Here is a 20,940-nt window from a genome sequence, read left to right as displayed (position 1 = left end):
GTCAGGGAGGGCAATAGTATAATGTCCTCCATCGCTGAGTCCATGCTGGTGGCCCAGCAGTCGTATTTTGGCCGTGTGCCACCAGTCACACCACCAGTGGCGTCCACCAGCACCACCCCCTCAAGTTCCATCACAGGCAGCCCACGGAGGTGCTCTAGTCGGCTTGCTGGTCCCTCTGGCAAGGATGCTACTGCACATAAGCGTGGCCGGAAATAGTTTCCAGTAGGAATGACTGTCCACAAGACATTTTGAGATCATTGGGTGCATGGGGGTGGGTACATTTGGGAGGTGGGGGAGATCCATTATGGGGTTAGTGTGTTGGGTCCTGGTTGGGGGTGGGTACGTTTGGGAGGTGGGGGAGGTCCATTATGGGGTTAGTGTGTTGGGTCCTGGTTGGGGGTGGGTACGTTTGGGAGGTGGGGGAGGTCCATTATGGGGTTAGTGTGTTGGGGCCTGGTTGGGGGTGGGTACGTTTGGGGGGTGGGTGTGCACGGGTGTACAGCTTTCATATCAATACCACGTTATTTCCTGCTTTGTTGAAATGTAATCCCTGGTGAAATTGAAGTGACGAGTGGACATCCGTTTTTTCATTTGCAATGACTCCATTTATTGTTGTGCTTCATTAAATTCATGCAGTGCTGTTCATGTAGAGTCTCTCAAAAGAAACTGCGAATGAGTGCACCCCGTGCATGTTGTCCATCTTGTGCACCCCTGCCAGGGAGTGCAGCCATCCCATCCCCATCGTCATCATCATCCTCCGTGTCTGGGGGCAGAGGGACGTTCCTGCGCATGCACAGATTGTGCAGCATGGCACACACAATCACTATTTTACCCGTCTTCACTGGCTTGTACAGCAATGATCCGCTAGCTCTGCTCAAGCAGCGGAACGTGTGCGAACGTGTGCCCTGTTGTAGGCCTCCTCATGCCTGTTCCTTGGCCTCCGTATGGGCATCATCAGCCATGGCGTGAGTGCATATCCTGCATCACCTACATGGAATGGGAAGGAAGGGGACACGTCAGTGTTTGTGGCATCCATGTGTGGATAAGATGCAGTACATTAATGTACCATTAGTGAATCATGCATATGGGGCATTGCGTTGATCTGACTAGTGTGTGAGTCTCATTCCTGGGTCATTGTTGTCCATATTGGCGCTTTGCCATTGGTCAACGACTCACTGTGCATTGGATGATGGCCTTATGCTCATTTGTGGTTGGTAAGTATGGCATTGTGCAGCGATGTACACACACGGAGCAGTCTGTCAATGGACACTGTGATAACGTGGATCGATGCACAATGTCAGATATGCACTCATCATGTGCATTGTGCGGGCACAGGTGCATTGGATGGATGGGGGGACTCGCTCCCTCATGTCGTGTTTGCTTGTGGTGCTACAACGTTTCTTGGTTGTGCATCTCCTATGGAAGGGTTTGTACGGGCACACTGTGGCCATCTGTATTGTGAAGCGTTGCAATGTGTGGGGGTGTGGTGACTGTCCATTGCATAGGTCAGGGGGTCATGCATTGGCATTTGTAGCAACCCAGACACACAGGTATTGCCTTGGCCACCCCTACCCTTCTTTCACAGGGGTCATGCTTTGGCAGTTGTACTCACCCAATAGCCATGTGCTCGGTCCAGCATAGCGTCCCATGTACCGTGGCAATGTCGAATTCCGCAGGACCATTGAGTCATGTGTCGACTCCGGGAAACGTGCACAGCAATGGGTTATCATTTGTCCAGCATCACATACCATCTGTACATTTAGTGGTACTGTCAGCTTTATGTGGGTGCAGTCTAATGCGCCAATGCAATTTGGCATGCCAGCAATGGCATGGAAGGCCATCTTGGTGGCATAAACCTGGGCAGGGGTACGGGGGAGGGCAATGTGTTCAGACGCATGGCGCTGCAGGGCATCCAGTACCTGGTTGAGTATCCTTGAAAAACAGGGTTGTGACAGCCCGTGCAGCTCACCGAAAGTGTGCTGATACATTCCAGTTCCTAGGAAATGGAGCACCGAGACCTACTTCTGAAGGGGCGGGATTGCCGTCCGAATGGCAATGTGGCTGCTGATATCGTCCTCAATCATGGTGACGATGGACATGATTGTTGGACGGTCAAGCCGGTATAATGTGTGGATCTGCCCTGGGGTCAGTTTCTAGGGTGAGGCCCTGATGCAGGGTATTGCAGGCTGCCTGCGGGGTCGTGCCGGCTGCACATTTGGGCTTGGTATGGGTGCGGGGTTTGCTATCTGCTGCCTGCGAATCCTCCGCCTTTGCCTCCTCCTCCTCTGCTGCATTACTGCCACTATGTGCGCTGCTGCCTGTAGGTTCAATATCCCCAGGCCCAATTCTGCTACAGCGGCTGCCTGCATGGTTGTGTCTGGAGTTGGCCTGGGTGTGGGTGAGGCCCTTTTGTAGGCTCCCAGTGGCCTGCTGGGTGCAGCTGGGCTCATTTGGTGCACCTGTGGCCTGATTCAGCTCACTTGCCACTATTTACTGCCATCTCCGCGGTGGCAGCGGTACCGCCACAGTCTTCACAGTGATTCCGCAATTTCAGTGGCGGTGTTTCCGTGTCCGTGCTACTAGTAATGCGCACAGTGTCACGTGTTGCAGCTAACGGGGGGTGTCGACGCGCTGTGTCCGCCGATGCATTTTCCGGGTGCATTGCCTGCGCTGGAATGGCCAAGGTGTCAATTCCTATTTCAATGATGTGTAAATACTTATTTTCTAGTGTAGGCCATATATATATATATATATATATATATATATATATATATATATATATATATATATAGTCAATGAAAAAGCTGCAGTTCACAATAGGGGCCCTGCTTCGCGAACAGTTTGGAACTGCATTTTCTACTGATCTAGCAACTTTGAACATCAAACTGTACCCTCGTGTTAGGGAGAATTCTCTGTTAAGGCTAATTTCCCAAACCTAGTGAGTCCCCCAGCAGCTTTGCTGGATTTTTGGGGTTTAATTTTTTCTCCTGCTAAGAGTGAGACTCTTTTTCTCCCACTCTTAGACATGATTTGAGGATGTCCTTTGACTATGTATGTGTTTTATGGGCTATGGAGTCTTTTTACTCCATAGGGCTTCATGTGTTTTTGGTATGTGTGTTACACAGCACCCTCAGTGCAGTAACACAGGGGTGTCATAGTGACCCCCAAACATAGACTCCATACCCTGGGACTGACTACTGTCTCCCAGGGCATGTAAAGTCACCAATGACTTTACTAGTCCAAAATTGTAAACAGAACCAGTACAAACCATCATATTGTGGAAGTACTGGTAAGGGGTAATTCGATTGCCCCTGGGTCTGTTTTCAAGGGGGCACTGTCCAGTCCCCCCTCGTCGAGTTTCTGGCTCGTGGCAGTGGTTACCACGCGAAATATTCCTATGGAATATTTCCAAAGGGATTTTCCCATTGATTTTAAATGCACCACTTTTTGGTGCAATGTTAAAGATACCGCCGAGTTATTTATTTAATATTAATTCCCCGGTTGGGTCTTTTTGCCAGAACTCGGTTTTAAAATGGCGTTTGTGTTCGCCTCTGTAACTCTGACCAAGGTCGAGCCCTTTGTTCCACTTTTGGCGGGCTTCTGCACAGAAGACCTCCAAAGTGGTGCCACTCTGTTTGGGTTCCATAGGAGCGGTGGAGGGGGGAATAGGCATCCTGGACTGCGTTGCCTCGGCAACCCAAGTCGCACTCTACTCTGATTGGCCCAGTGGTGAGTCGCCCGGCTCACCACGTAGCATGTGTGATTGACAGCTAGGCTGATGAATGGGGGTTTTTCTGCATAAAAGCAGGGCCTTTGGGACTGGAACTTCAGAAGTCGCCACAGGACCTAAGAATCCGACGAGGAAGAAGCTGAGCCACCTGCAACACGACGACACCACCGGTGAAGCCCTGTTGCAACGAACTCACCACTTTCCAACGACATGGAAGATCTTCAGCTGAAGAGTCTCTACCCCTTTGAGCTGGTAGGAACAACCAGTTTGCCTTATTTCACTCCCAGAAGCGTTACTTGGTTGAATCGCCCGTGCCAAGCACCCCGGCGGCCGGATAGCCAAGCTCAACACTTTTGATCGCAAATAAAAGGACCGCACCTTTTAATTGGGAACTCCGCGGCTGGTTTCATCCCTGGGCAGTGCAACGACTCCAAACTTTCTCTACGACGAGATCCTCTCTTCCTCTGACTGGAACACCAAGCTGCAACCACTGCCAGGAACAACGGCCACCGCTGGAGCTTCCTTCCCATTTAAGGTACTGTGTCCTGCCTGGCCTCCCTTTCTACAGAGTGTTCAAGGTGTCCCCTAAATCCTTGTCCTCTATACTGGGTAGCCCCCAGACCTGTTAACCTTGCCTTTCTGAACTATTCCAACACTTTTTTGACTTTTCTGCAAAGACTTTAAGTGCATTTCCACTGTGTGATCTTGGGCACATTCTGCCTTGCTCTCTCCAAGAGTGGGCCTGGCCTATTAACTTTTTGCTCTACAATAGACCCTACCTTTTTTGACTTGCTGTGGTTTCTTAAAAGTATTGGTTATTGCCTTACCCTGCCTTTTCTCTCCCTTTTTAATTGAAATATTGGAGTGCCATCTAACGTTACGCGCTCACCTCTGTTTTGCAAATAAGTGGTGTCTTAACTTAGACTTGTCGAATAATTTAATTAGGGAGGTGTATATACTTCTAGTGACTGTGTTTGAACTTGCTTGACATATTAGTGCCAGTGTATTTTACAAGTGTGTTTTTAAATAAATAATTATATACTTTTATACCAAAGCTCTGTTCAGTGTTTGCTTGTGCTACTGTCTTTTTGTACCTGATGTGTATGCTCTATATACTGCCTAACTCTTCTTGGGAGACGTCTGACTGCTCAGCCATAGCTACCAGGTAAATCTGGGTGGTGCAGACTGCTACAAATTGGGTTTACTGACAACACCTGTAGTCTTAATCTTAAGAGCTCTCTGTAAGCATAAGAATCTCCTGACTAAAGGCAAGAAAATGGAGCTAATAGAAAGGTTGTTAGCAAACCAAAGTCTGGATGGTGGCTCAGAAAAGCCTACCCTTCCAGCAAATGTAGATAACAGTCATGATATTGAGATTGATCAAAGTATTGATAACCTTGAGCCAGAGTCAGAAGAGGAGGGTGAGGCTATTGTAGTTACTTCCCCTGGGCCTCTGTCTGCTCTACCAGCTGTACCTACTGGACCTTTACCCAGTCCCAAACTTAGTCTGTGGAGTAACTTTGCTGAAAATGTTGGGGGGGACATGACATCCGGAGAAAAGATGCCCCAGCCAAATGAATGGGGACAAAATGGTGGGCCATGAAAGTTGGGGGAGACAAACACCCCCGTCCCCCCCTAAAATTACGCCCATGCACTTAGTCCTCAATGTCTTGAACTAGAGAAAATGAAACTTGAATTGGAGTTTAAGAGACTTAATGCTCAAGCAGAACAAAGGCACCAAGAACTAAACCAAGAACTAAGGCTCAGAGAAATGGAGCTCAAGCATGAGCTAGAGATGAAGAAATTGTCTGTTGAAAATGCTTCTCTCTCCGGATCCTCTAGGAGTTCCAGTCCCAAAAGACCCCGGATGCCTAAAGAGATTGTGGGTATGTATGAGCCTAAGTTGGATGTGTTAGATTGGTTGGCTATGTTTGAGTATAATCATGGGCTCCAGGACATTTCAGGGAATGAGTTACTTCCTTGGTTGTTCTCTAGGCTCCCCCCTGTTGCATCTGATGTGGTAATGGAGTTGGGGGAGGTGGATAAGAAGGATTATGAATGTGTGAAGCCAGCTTTAATAGCTAGATTTGGGAAGACCCCTTCCCAGTACCTTAAGAGGTTTAGGACCCTCAAAAAGCATGATGGTACCCCTTGAGCTACCTGGGTGAGTGAAAGTTTGAAGAACCTAGAGGGATGGATTAAGGGTTACTGGGTGAACACTTATGAGGGAATGAAGAATCTTGTGATGTTGGAGTCAATTTATGATGCCTGCTCTCCTGAGCTCAGACAGCACTTTGCTGATTCTAAGGAGATTGATCCAAAGAAGCTAGCTAAGGCTGCTGACTTGTGGGTTGCCAACAGGGCTACTCACAAGGACTCTGGGGCAACTCAGAAAAAGGATGAGGGGAAACAGCCAAAAAAGGACTCCAAAGAGAATTTTAATAATTCCAATCCCAAAGAGGGCCCCAAACAAAACCATAAGGTTAAGCCACAAGGGAAACCAAATCAGGCTAGTGTACCTTCTGGTGCCAATCCAGAAGGAGGTCAGAGCAAGCCATCATTCCAAAAAGCATTTGGTAAATGCTATGTTTGTAGCTCTCCTGACCATGTGAAAGGGGATCCCAGATGTAAGGGTAAACCTTCAGGGATCCACACTGTCTCCCTAGCCTTCGCTCCAGAGGACGAAGTACCAATGACAAGTGGAAACTTTCCACTACTAGCTGATGAGCCCATTGGAGTCTCAGCTAGTGTTTCTTTAGTGTCCCTGGGGTTGCGGGAACAACAGAATTCAGATGTCTATAATTCTATCCCGATTAATACTAAAGAGTATTATAAGGACAGTGTACAGGTGAATGGTCAGGAGACTCCTGCCATTCGGGACACTGGGGACAGCATAACTGTGGTGGATGAATCTTTTTTCAAGGCAGAGGATGTTGCTAGGGCACCCAAATGCCTCACCAAGGTAGCTGGAGGGCCTGTGCAGATGTGTCCCCAATTACCTGTTCTCATGCAGTGCAATGATATGACTGTGAAGATACCTGTCAGTGTACAATGTGAAGTACCAGGAAGGGTTCTGTTGGGAAATGACCTGAAAACTCTTGGAGTTGTGTCACACACCCCCAGACCTCCTAGTAAAAGGTTACAGGAGCTCACCAGACATGCAAGAGAGAAACCCTTGAGAGGTTCTTCTCAGGAGATGATAGAAGACATCACTCCTACTCCACTGGAGCTACTTACTGCTATAGCTGAAAAGTCAGAAGCAAAGGGGAATCCCAAGACTTCTAAGAGGAAACCAGCAGCAAGCACTCCAGTGCTTCCAACAAGGACTTCCCCTAGGTTGTCCAAAGTAACACCTGTAACTCCACCTTCAGCTAAGGCCAAGAGGGAGGTACAACCCTGTGTGGTTGAACTAGACTCTGAAGAAGAGCTAGTAGGAGGCCAAGAACTTATTGGAGATCTGGATCCTGCTGACCATCCTGAGCTGCAGTCGTTACTGGCAGAAGGTGGACCCAGCAGGTCAGCTTTTCGTAAGGGACAAAGAGAATGTCCAACTCTGGAAGGTCTCCGCCACCAGGCAGCTTCTCAAGCTGATGGGCAAGAGCCTGGGAAGTATAGATTGCACTGGGAAGATGGCCTCTTCTACAGTGAACCAACTGAGTCTACCCCTGGAGACGGCAAACGACTTGTAGTACCTCAAGAAAACAGACTCCAGTTCTTGCAACTAGCCCATGAGATTCCTTTGGCTGGTCACTTGAGTTTCAAGAAGACCAAGGAAAGGCTCTCACTCTACTTTTATTGGCCAAAGATGGGGGCTGAAGTAGATAAGTTTTGCAAGAGCTGCCATACCTGCCAAACTTCTGGTAAGGTTGGTTCCAAGAATGTGGCACCTTTAGTGCCTCTCCCAGTAGTGGGAGTCACATTTGAGAGGGTAGGGATTGGCATTGTTGGTCCCCTTGATCCTCCAACCTCCTCAGGCAACAGGTTTATCCTTGTTGTAGTAGACCATGCTACTAGGTACCCTGAGGCAATTCCTATGAGGACTGTTACAGCTTAGGCTGTGGCTAAGGCCCTCCTTGGTATTTTTACCAGGTTTCCTAAGGATGTAATCTCTGACAGGGGGTCAAATTTTATGTCCCACTACATGAAGGCCATGTGGAAAAACTGTGGAGTTACTTACAAGTTCTCAACCGCATACCACCCTCAGACAAATGGATTGGTAGAAAAGTTCAACAGAACCATGAAGAGCATGATAGGTGCTTTAGAAGAACCTCTTAAGAAAAAGTGGGACCTTCTACTGCCAGGCCTTCTCTTTGCTCATAGAGAACTCCCTCAGGAGGGAGTAGGTTATTCTCCCTTTGAACTTCTTTATGGCCACCCAGTCAGAGGTCCATTGGCCCTGATTAAGGAGGGGTTGGAGAGTGCTCCTTCCCCCAAGCCAGTCAGAGTAACTGACTATGTGATAGGTCTCCAGAGGAGAATGTCATACATGATGGCAGAAGCTAGTGATAACCTGAAAGCTGGACAAGCTTTGGTCAAGCATTGGCATGATCAAAAGGCTAACATGGTTGAGATCACTCAAGACCAGCTAGTTCTAGTTATGATTCCAACAAGGCAGAGGGCCTTGCAAGACAAATGGATGGGACCCTACAAGGTTGTGGGTAAACCTGGAGAGGTCAACTATCTGGTGGACTTGGGCAATCCCAAGGAGGCTCCCAGAGTCTTCCACACCAACAGACTAAAAGCGTATGTCTCCAGACCTAATGTAGGAGCTTTGGTTCTAACTTCAGCAGAAGAGGAAGAAGAGAGTGAACCTCTCCCTGATCTCCTCAGAGGCTTACCTTTGGATGAAAAGATTGAAGGAGTTAATCTCTCTTCAAATCTGACACCTGAGCAACAAGAAAAGTGCAAGTCTATGTTAAATCAGTTTGACTCTCTGTTCTCACTTTCACCAGGCTTGACCCCTTGGGGCCAGCATGATATACTCACTGGTGACTGTCTGCCAGTCAAAAGCAGAGGATACAGAATGTCAGAACATGTGAGATCCCACATCAAAGAAGAGGTCAGCAAGATGCTTGACCTCGGGGTAATAGAGCCTTCTACTAGTCCATGGTCTAGCCCAGTTGTGTTAGTACCAAAGGCAGGATCCAATGAACTGAGATTCTGTGTGGATTATAGAGCCCTAAATGCAGTCACTAAGACTGATGCCCATCCTTTGCCAAGGACAGATGAGCTGGTGGATAGACTTGGTGCAGCCAAGTTCCTCAGCACATTTGATCTGACGTCAGGCTATTGGCAAATAGCCCTGACAGACCATGCCAATGAGAAAGCTGCATTTTCTACCCTAGCTGGCTTATACCAATTTAAGGTTATGCCTTTTGGACTGAAGAATGCACCTGCTACCTTCCAAAGGATGGTAAATTAGGTTCTGACTGGGATGGAGGACTTCTGCATGGCATACTTGGATGACATTGCAGTGTTCAGCCACTCCTGGGAAAAGCATGTTGACCACCTAGGACAGGTTTTGCAGGCTCTTGAGAAGGCCAATCTGACCATAAAGGCAAGTAAATGCCAGATTGGAGAGAGTAAGGTGGTCTACCTTGGGCATGAGGTAGGAGGTGGAGAAATAAGGCCTTTGCTCAATAAGATTGAAGCTGTGCAAAATTGGACAACACCTACTACTCAGACCCACGTGAGAGCCTTCTTAGGCCTCACTGGGTACTACAGGAATTTCATTGAGAACTATGGGACCATAGCTTCTCCCCTGAATGTGATCTCCTCTCCAAAATTCTCTAAAAAGGTCAAATGGAATGAGGAGTGCAATCAGGCCTTTGAAAACCTGAAGAAAGCTCTTTGCCAAGCTCCAGTACTGAGAGTTCCTGACTATCACCAAACTTTCATTGTACAAACTGATGCTTCCAATGTAGGTATAGGTGCAGTCCATAGCCAACTGGATGAGAAAGGTAGGGAGCACCCCATATGCTTCATCAGCAGAAAGCTGAAGGATCCTGAGACAAGGTGGGCAACAATTGAAAGAGAATGTTTTGCTATTGTGTGGGCACTGAAGAAGTTTAGGCCATACTTGTATGGTTCTACTTTTGTCATTCAGACTGACCACCAACACTTGAGATGGTTAATGCAAATGAAGGGAGAAAATCCAAAACTATTGAGATGGTCAATCTGCCTTCAAGGGTTTGATTTCACCATTGAGCACAGGTCAGGGTGTCACCACCAAAATGCTGATGGTCTCTCTAGGATGTATGTCATCGACTAGAGGTATGAGATTCATCAAGGAGTGGATTAAATCCTCCTGTCCTTTAGTCTGGGGGGTGCAAGTGTTAGGGAGAATTCTCTGTTAAGGCTAATTTCCCAAACCTAGTGAGTCCCCCAGCAGCTTTGCTGGATTTTTGGGGTTTAATTTGTTTCTCCTCCTAAGAGTGAGACTCTTTTTCTCCCACTCTTAGACATGATTTGAGGATGTCATTTGACTATGTATGTGTTTTATAGGCTATGGGGTCTTTTTACTCCATAGGGCTTCATGTGTTTTTGGTATGTGTGTTACACAGCACCCTCAGTGCAGTAACACAGGGGTGTCATAGTGACCCCCAAACATAGACTCCATACCCTGGAACTGACTACTGTCTCCCAGGGCATGTAAAGTCACCATTGGCTTTACTAGTCTCAAATTGTGAACAGAACCAGTACAAACCATCATATTGTGGAAGTACTGGTAAGGGGTAATTCGATTGCCCCTGGGTCTGTTTTTGAGGGGGCACTGTCCAGTCCCCCCTCATCGAGCTTCTGGCTGGTGGCAGTGGTTACCACGCAAAATATTGATTTGGAATATTTCCAATGGGATTTTCCCATTGATTTTAAACCACCACTTTTTGGTGCAATGTTAAAGATACCGCTGAGTTATTTATTTAATATTAATTCCCCGGTTGGGTCTTTTTGCCAGAACTCGGTTTTAAAATGGCGTTTGTGTTCGCTTCTGTAACTCTGACCAAGGTCGAGCCCTTTGTTCCACTTTTGGCGGGTTTCTGCACAGAAGCCCTCCAAAGTGGTGCCACTCTGTCTTGGTTCCATAGGAGGGGTGGAGGGGGGAATAGGCATCCTGGACTGCGTTGCCTCGTCAACCCAAGTCGCACTCTACTCTGATTGGCCCAGTGGTGAGCCGCCCGGCTCACCACTTAGCATGTGTGATTGACAGCTAGGCTGATGAATGGGGGTTTTTCTGCATAAAAGCAGGGCCTTTGGGACTGGAACTTCAGAAGTCGCCACAGGACGTAAGAATTCGACGAGGAACAAGCTGAGCCACCTGCAACCTGACGACACCACCGGTGAAGCCCTGCTGCAACGAACTCACCACTTTCCAACGACAGGGAAGATCTTCAGCTGAAGAGTCTCTCCCCCTTTGAGCTGGTAGGAACAACCAGTTCGCCTTCTTTCGCTCCCAGAAGCGTTACTTGGTCGAAACGCCCGTGCCAAGCACCCCGGTGGACAGATAGCCAAGCTCAACACTTTTGAGCGCGAATAAAAGGACTGCACCTTTTAATCGGGAACTCTGCAGCTGGTTTCATCCCTGGGCAGTGCAACAACTCCAATCTTCCTCTACTACGAGATCCTCTCTTCCTCTGACTGGAACACTGAGCTGCAACCACTGCCAGGAACAACTGCCCCCTCTGGAGCTTTCTCACCATTTCAGGTACTGTGTCCCGCCTGGTCTCCCTTGCAACAGACTGTCCAAGGTGTCCTGTAAATCCTTGACTCTCTATCCTGGGGTGACCTCAGACCTGCTAACTTTGCCTTTCTAACTTGATCCAACCTCTTTTGACTTTTCTGCAAAGACTTTGAGTGCATTTCCACTGTGTGATCTTGGGCACATTCCGCCTTGCTCTCTCCAAGAGTCGGCCTGGCCTATGAACTTTTTCCTCTACAGTAGACCCTGCCTTTTTCGACTTGCTGTGGCTTCTTAAAAGTATTGGTATTGTGTTATTTCCTTACCCTGCCTTTTCTCTCCCTTTTTAACTGAATTATTGGACTGCCATCTAACGTTACGCGTTCACCTCTGTTTTGCAAATAAGTGGTGCCTTAACTTAGACTTGTCGAATAATTTAATTAGGGAGGTGTATATACTTCTAGGGACTGTGTTTGAACTTGCTTGACATATTAGTGCCAGTGTATTTTACAAGTGTGTTTTAAAATAAATAATGATATACTTGTATACCAAAGCTCTGGTCAGTGTTTGCTTGTGCTACTGTCTTTTTGTACCTAATGTGTATGCTCTATATACTGCCTAACTCTTCTTGAGAGAAGTCTGACTGCTCAGCTACAGCTACCAGGTAAATCTGGGTGGTGCAGACTGCTACCAATTGGGTTTACTGCCAACACCTGTAGTCTTAATCTTTTTGCAGTGCTCCCTAAGGGAACTGCACAGGATTCTGCCTAACACCTCGCACAGCTCCTACAAGAAGAATATTACTCATTATCCACTAACAATCTAGCACACAGCACATCTTTGGAAGAATACTAGCAAAACTGCTATTTATCTTAAAAAGTGCATCATCTACTGCCATCCCTCCTTCCCAAGACTCACCATCCCCACTACCAGCTGTAGGACGAGCACAACAAAAAAAAATGCTGCACTTCCAAAGATAAAGAAGAGGACAAAGAAAATAAGATAGAGGAAGTGCCTACCTCTACCACCAAGAGTCAATTATGTGTGTGGCAGCTCTTTACCACTGTTGGGAATGTACCAAAGGCTAAAGCTACCAAAGTGAAATGCACTGAGTGCAACGTTGTTCTCAGTCACGGTCTACCTGGACCATACTCCTACGGGACCGCATCCATGCACCGCCAGACCCAATCCAACCACTGCAATGCTCTCAGAAAGGCTTTTCCTTTCTTATCAAGTAGTAGCCCCTCTTCCTCCACCTCATCTTCGTCAACCAGTACTATAACCACACAGCCTAGTTCTGTGGGACACAAAATTCCACCAGCTACCTTGCCAGCAATAAAAGAGGCTGTTGATCCATTCTTTCAAAGACAACAGTCCTCTGTATATATTGCAATGCACTACTCTGCTAGGAGGAGCAATTTCGAAGTGCTTTTGAAACTGTAATCAAAGAGCATGAAAAGCACTGCCCCCTACCTTAGATGTATCACACATCTTCCCCTGTCCACCTGCTCCTCCATATTACTGCTTGGTGCCAATCTTACATTGTGACCTTTCGTGAAAAAAAAAGAAAAATAATTAAAACCTTGTGGTTGGTTCACAGTTAAAAAATAGAACAAAAAAGTAATCTTATAGAATTCATCTACTTTGCATGTTCAATAAAGTATAAAAACTCAATAAGAGTCTATTGGCCGAACTAAAAGAGCTGCGCGGCGCTGATTACATTCGCCCACCCCTACCGCTAACATCACTATTTGCTCAAAATGAGCTCCACCTATTTCAATGACGTTAGTGGACAGTTTAGCCAAATGAACACGGTCATCACCAAAGTCAAAAAGTTATGTTACGCAGAACAAGGAAGTTAAACACAAACATCCACAACAAACGTAAAACCTTGGTCTTTTTTTACAGAAATGATCAAAACATTTTATTTTGAAGAAAACAGCAGTATTGGGGACCGTAAAAAACACTTTTAATTTTGACACAACGATGAAAACATGCACTTAAGTCTACAAAAAGTTTGTTAACTTTTACGAACCCAGATCATAGTTACCGAATGTCGCAGCATTTACATTTTCACTAAGAATAACAACTGTAATCTTCTACTGCCAAATCCAATCATCAAACACTGTTGAAAAAAACGTCGGCCAGTAGACTGAACCAATGGCACACACACAGCGGGAGTATATAACTATGAGAAATAGAGGCCAAAAAAATATTTCAGTAACCACTTTGCAATGCAATATACAAATACATTCATATTTGGCTATACATTAAAGTTTCTCATAACATGTACTATGTGTATTTTTTGCAGCAAATTCAACATTCATGCATCACAGCATTTATCATATGGAAGACAGTTCACTTTCCACACTTCAATAGCTTTCACGTAAAATATTACTTACATTGCATTTTGCGAATCCATTTTTACAATGTTGTACACGACGAACCGCTTCACAACACAGTTTTCTGAAATACAAACTTTACTTTCCAATGTCAGCTTTGAATACAGTGAATCTTATTAGTTCTTTGCGGATTGTCGACACATTTCCTCCCACAAATTCTTAGTGCACTGTTTTCAAGGCCACATAAAAATGGTGCCCTTCATGTACCGTTCACAGCATGCCCGAGTCAGTTTAGTTTCTGGAAACACATGCTACACAGCCTTGTCAATAATAAAATGATCTTCAATTTCATCGTTAAAGCAACCACCAAGGCCGCGTGCACAGTACCATTGCTCTGCACACGTTCAGATTCTAGATAAAAGTGAGAGGAAGAACCAGTGCTGCGAAATAAGGGCACGATATGTGGCAAGAAGACGCAGGAACTTAAGCGGGAGCTTGCAGGACCCATAGGGCGAGTATAGCGGCGCTGAAGCTGCACAATATTAGTACAGCACACTGACAGTGGTTGTTATCCCCCCTTTTCCTGCCTAAGATCCCGTTTTCTTGTCTTTCCCTGCCCTTTCCTTTAGCTACAATACAAAAAGGGGACCACTGGGAGGACCAAAAGGCAAGTTAGGATCTCACACCAGGGTGCCAAAAGGGCCCAGGTGTCACTCTGCAGAACAAGAAAGGAAGGGAAGCAAGTGCGGCATAGGTGGATGGGCAGGGTAACACACGCATATGCAACATTTTTCAGTGCCAGCCGGACGGCAAGGGCAGCAAGGCCACGACCAAACGAATGTCCTAAGGCCCCAAAAAGCAAATAAATGGAGCCCTGCCAGCAAGGGTCTCCAATTCGCGCATCACTCCGAAAGGAGTGCAAAGGAGTCGTTCTGCGACCGCAGAACACTTCTACTTTTCCACCCAACCCACCCACGTAGAAAAATAACAATAAAAACACAAAACACAGACACAAAAAAAATGACAGTACAACAAACTTTGTCACACAGTCGTGGGAAAAGAAAGCGGCACAGGCCAGGGGCACCCACTGCCCTCGTGCCCAAAATAACTTTTTCATGTTTTTAATGCAAAATGTTATCAATTAAATTTTATTATGATATGTGTAATTGTGCAGTAAGATCCACATCATTTTATTGCCAACACTACCTACAATGTGTCATTAGACGTTGGACAAACAACCCAACAAGGTTTGGAGTAGGGGTTTATAACACAAGAGGCCCAGGGGTCCATTTCTGCTCCTCATCTTATAGGGTAAGCGCAATAGGCCAGGGACAAAATTCAATGGACTCATACATATGTACATTGCAAGAACAAGGTCTTCAAAGGAGAGTCTGCACACACCAGCACTGCAGTGTCCATTTCCACAATAGTCACAGTGCATAAGATACCTTTCTGGTGCACATGGTGTACCACACCTTCAGCGTCTCCATCCACCCTGCCCCCTTGCGAGCACACCATTGCAGCTGCTAACTGCCATTGACACTAGACGTTGGGGTATGTAAGGATAAGGCAACTATATATGGTAGGTCGTGCCCAAAATTACTTTTTGTTATTGGGGGACTGTGTTATAAAAGGGCACATCTTATATGAAATAGGAAATGAAACACAGACTACCCCTGAATCCTGTTTGTTTATCAATCTCTGAGCCCCACACTCTCTTATGTCATTCTCTCATTACTCTGAAACTCCCCGACTCAAAGTTCCTACTCATATATCAAATATAAATAATGTTTTTGTTTAAAGAACACTGGATACATGTCAAATTTCGCTTCCATGGCCACTACACCTACTTTTGCTCAAGATATTTATAAAATAAAATACATTTAGAGAACCTCATGCCGTGTGGCTTGCCGGTACTGAAGTGCACCCCTCTTCCCTCGAAGGCTCACATAGGCAACAAATATCTTACGTTATGTGTGGTCGCGTGTTCTAAACCTCGACCTTCTCTTTGTGAAATATATTATCATTTCTGGAAGACAACAAGAAAAAAAGAAATTTGACTTGTATCCAGTGTTCTTTAAACAAAAAACACGGGTCTCGCTATATGCAACATTACCCATTGTAGCAATAACCATAATCACAAATGATAATAGTGACACATAGGAAAGATATGAGCTGTGTGTAAATCATTGACAAAATGGCAGAGTGACTCTCTTAAACAAGAATGAATATTGATATATATAACTGTTAGGAAAGATTTTGTAATTGTAGGTAATGTTCCTTCCATGTGGCAAACCCCAAACTTTTTGCTGCTGTTTTACACCCTGATCTAGACTTTGCCCGAGAAGCGCAGCCTTTGGCCGTACTCCTCTGGGCTTTTCGCTCACTTCTGTCCGGGAAACGTTGTTTTCCGTAGTTATTTTTCTCATGTTGCAGCTTTCGCGCAACATGACACAAGAGGGCACTGTAAGCTAAGTTACTGCGCTCTTGGGTCTCTAGTCATTCTACAGGCCCTAGAAACTCTCAATGGATTGCTAACGAACGGTGCAAGTGTATCACGGATGGGACTGGTGGCAGCGATCGTTTCTTTGTGTTTTGAACTCCTTTTTGCCATGTTAACCGCGCTTCTCGTGTTTAGCCCAAAAGGGTGGCCTGGCTTCTAAAATGCCAGACCATCCTTATTTGGGCATGTACTTTCCCGTGAAACACAAATGCTTTCGCGGGCTTCTACAGGCCTGGTGTGAGCCTCCAGGATGTGGGCTGGGATGTCTGTTCCCAATACACATCCTGGGTGCCAGAGAGTCTAGTGTGTCTTGAATGCCGGGGACCACTGTGGTCCGTGATAGGTCCACGTCTGGTGTGTGTGTTTTAAGAGCAGATCTCCTATAGGGTCCCCTCCGTTTTGCCGTGAAGGGAACTCTGGATAAGAGGAGGCTGTAAACCCCACTACCAGGTCAATCCACTGAGTTCTCACTAACGAAGGATAAGGAGCCAAGTATCCTGCAACTAAGAGGCTGAGTCGAGGAATCGCTGGTGACCCGCTGAAGGTTTGCTCCTCTGCACCACTGTCGTCCTGTGAGACCACTCTGCTTCTGATCGTACGAGAAGGCCTGTACTGGCGCTTCGACCCTTTAGAATAGTGGGAACAACTATTCTCAGCATTTTCATCAGCTCCTGCACGTAAGCCTTCGGAAGCGTCCCTGGGCCATCCAGCGGACTGACCAGCCTACACAGGAGTCTTGCTCTGTCACCGCCGTCGGGCTGCTGCTGTATTCTGAGTCCTCGACACTCTCACACGATTCGTACACTTGGCATTCCCAGGTCTGAAGTGAGAAGTGTACATTGGGACTGAAATACACACGGCTTGCGAGTTGCCCTGCTGTGGTAACCATCTGTGCGTGTTCGCTGCGTTTGGGACATCCTCGACTCTAACTTCTGCTGCTGCAGAATCTACATGGCGCCGAGACGTCCCCTGATCGCATCTGAACCTGCCAGCACTGAAACTGAAGCGGAGAAGCCTGGGTCTGCCTGCATCGGCGACCGGTGAGTAGTCAATACTGTAAACCGGTCACCCTCCCGCAGGAGCCTGTAGCTTCCCCTCGCTGTGTTAAGCAGCACACCTTCTTCGCACTCGCGCCCAGCCTCTGCCCACAGTGGAGGCCGCGCTTGAGTAACGGGGATCTGTTCGTCCTCGTTTGTTCACCTCTCTGAACTGCCTGATTTCCCTGAAGAGACTCTCCTTGGCCCGTTGGCACCCACGCGTTCAGGTGCTTTTGAGCACAAGGCTCCACTCTTCGTAGGGCTCGGACTTCCTTCTAGTTAGGTGGCCTCTGATGGCGAACTGGGTCTAACGATTACTTGCACTGCCCGTTTTCCTCCCCATCTAGGTGGTCTGCATATTTCGTGCTTCTAACCCTTTAGACCCCTCGGTAATTATATATATATTGTATTGGTTGTGATGTGTTGATTTACTTGAGTTTTACCGTGATTCTTTACTATGGTCGATGTTACAAAGGCCTTGTAATAAATGTGTCTATATTTTTAATATAACACCTGCCTGGAGTAATTTGTAAGTGTCCTTGTTTTGTGTGCTCATTGCGGGCTTTCAGTCACCCTCACCCCTCTTGAGACCTAGTATTGACCGCCGCCATCGCTACCCCGATTGGTCTGGCTTGTCCAGAGGTTACCCTGTTCCAAGAAACTAGGCTGGCCTTCTGAACCTCTGCCCCTCCCGGACGGAGTTCAGAAATCCATCTTAACAATAACCAAAGTCTGGGTGCTTCGACAATGAACAGAGTGCAGGCACGCTCGAGTACTTGATATATACCTAACAGCTAAATCACGCCAGGCTGTTATACTAAAGGAGTGTCCTCTTCTGTCCGCAGGAACCCATTGGGAGTTATACGTGCGAAAGGTCCCAACACAAACAAGACAGAGTATGAATGTCAGGTAGGTATATTACTTACCTTTGTTTGGTAATTATTAAAAAATGGCGAATAAAAACATTTTAAAATCATAAGTGGATATGTCTATAATAGACATTCTGTATGTTTACCCAACAGAAAATCTATGTGGCTCAAGTTAAAGGAACCCTCAGAAAGCTGTCCCTGTTGCCATTCTACTAGAACATGGTCAGAAGATAAGCCTCACGTCCAATACCAGCTGTTTTTAATTGAAACTGTCCACCCCACTGACTCAGTTTCTTATCATTTTAGATTAGGAAGAAATAAGGGTTAGAAGATCCTTTAGCGACCTGAAGCTAGTCATCTGTCCTGATGAAGGCTTCCGGAAAAACCTTTTCTAGGATGGGGTTTATTCTACGGATATAGGCCGAAACGCGTTGACACTACTATTAATTTGAGGAACAAATTGTTTGCATGTTAACAACTTTGCATAAATGAATGCGAACGTGTGATTAGATAAAGATGAATCATGTCTAGAGATAACCCTTGGAATCAAGACTTTTTAGTTATGTTATGGATGTGATGCTTTTGTATAAAATGTTAAGAAAAACCAATGTGATAAAATAAATCATTTATATTTGTTATATGAGTAGGAACTTTGAGTCGGGGAGTTTCAGAGTAATGAGAGAATGACATAATAATATATGTCAGAGAGCGTGGGGCTAAGACATTGATAAACAAACAGGAGGCAGGGGTAGTCTGTGTTTCATTTCCTATTTCAGGGTAAGGCAACTGCCCTAGACCAATGCATGTGTTATTGCACACCACTATGTAACAATACACTTATATGTTTAAACGTGTAGTGCAATTACAGAAGTAGTTGTTTACCTTCAACTATTTGTAATATTTGTATATATTTGTATTTATTTTTTATCCAGTACTTTTCTTTCTCCCAAAGACTCAATTTCATAATACCTCATATTACAAACACTTTATACTCCAACTACATTACAAACAATTACTTTACACGTATTGCTACTATGATGATTCTGGCCTTACTCCTACCACATTACCTATAATTACAATACACATACAACTACTGTAGTCATTGTGTCCAGTGCACATATTCTAGGGGGCGAATCTAACCCCTGACCACAACACAATTAACTTCATACCAAGTACGTATCATACACAGTGAACTAATGAAACTCACCCCCACCCCACTGCAATCGAAATGATATCCGCAGAGGTTCGCGGACAGCAGAGAAAAACACACCCGTTTTATGACTTTTTAAGGCCACATCCCATCCCATCCTCATCGCAAATCCAACATGGCGGGTATCTCCAAAAATCTGACGCGCTTCCCGCTCTTCACCATCCAACCAGCAACTGCATCCAATATCCGCGGACATCATGCCCGCCCCTCGGTCAATCAGGCGCCCATCTGCGGACTGAAGAGTGAAGACAGTTTGCGGGCCGAACCCAGATATCACTAATTTGTTAGACCTACTTTTTGGTTGTTTTAAAAAACTACTGGATGGATTTACACCAAATTTACAAAAAACACAGTTTTCAGGACCAAGCCGCTGCTCCTACTGCAAATTTGGTGAAAATCCGTCCAGCGGTTTGCGCTGTAGACGTGAGCACATTTCTTTTCCATTGTGTCTATGGCAAAAACCACACATTTTGGGACCACCATATAACTTTGCCCCCCTCTTGACGAAACCTCACCAAACTTCGCAGGATCCATCTGACTGGGCTATATACTTATTTTGCAATTTTTCCGTGAGGATTCGTCCAGGGAGAGGGGGGGGGGGGCGAAGTTACAAGCCGCCCAAAAAAGTGCTCTTCCTATGGGTTGAGCAACTTAACCATAACTACAGGGCTGTTACCGCAGGCCCTGCAATTAATATATATATATATATATATATATATATATATATATATATATATATATATATATATATATATATATATATATATATATATATATCAGTCTGTTTCCATCCCCCTATAACATTCAACCTCTTGTTTATTTCAAACCCGAAGGATTGTAACCATTTACCCAACATTCAATTTCTTAGGTTAGCCTGGTCTTCTTCTGGGGTGAACATTTGATTTATTTGACTAAGCAATTCACTGTAAAGCCATTGCCAAATCTGTTTTTCAAGTTTCAAGGGCAATGTGGTCATTGCGCTATCATTGGTCATAATCATCACTCTCCGTTCCATTAGGGGATGGTACGCCAATGGGGGGTGTTGTCAATAATCACCACAAGAAACGGTCGTATTTTTGGGTACGTTTATTCACAAGCAGGAGAACCCCCACGATGCAGGCTATCCTGCATCAGCTCTCATATTAACTGCTCTCCCATGTCGTTCTCGAATCCCTGTGAGGAGCTCCATAAGACACGGGAGACCAAACCACAACATCTCCCTTCCATAACAATGATAACAAAATTTGATGAGGAAGTAGCAGAGAATAACAGTGGGGAAAGAGGAGAAGAGGGGTGGGGTGGATAGAAGGAAGACAAGATTGCAGTAGTTTGATATATAGGTCACATACATCTATACAATTACATGTTATCAATGATTTGTCACTTATAATGCGCCTGTACACAAGTATTTCTAGGCGCGACAAGACAAGGGCGGGAAGACAAGACAAACAATCTTACTAGGCCTTGTATCATTCAGATCATGCAAATGCGAGAATGAGAAGTGCAAGGGGAAGGGGGGAAGGAAAGTGCCTGGGAGAGGGAAGGGGAAAAGGGCAGCATTACTCTGAGTAAGT

General features: G+C 45.8%; 1 long non-coding RNA gene across 1 annotated transcript in view; it reads left to right on the top strand.

Moving 5' to 3' along the window:
• Positions 1 to 18,792, top strand: part of LOC138489818 (uncharacterized) — a 295,315-nt gene extending 276,523 nt beyond the window's left edge. The window contains exons 3-4 of the long non-coding RNA XR_011274924.1: positions 18,133 to 18,196; positions 18,310 to 18,792. This is a non-coding gene — a long non-coding RNA (uncharacterized lncRNA). The remainder of the gene's footprint in view (positions 1 to 18,132; positions 18,197 to 18,309) is intronic.
• Positions 18,793 to 20,940: the final 2,148 nt, after the last annotated feature.

Source organism: Ambystoma mexicanum, chromosome 9 (assembly GCF_040938575.1).
Source record: "Ambystoma mexicanum isolate Mex_15411 chromosome 9, UKY_AmexF1_1, whole genome shotgun sequence".
NCBI classification, from domain to species: Eukaryota; Metazoa; Chordata; class Amphibia; order Caudata; family Ambystomatidae; genus Ambystoma; species Ambystoma mexicanum.
This window is presented reverse-complemented; position numbering and strand designations above follow the sequence as displayed.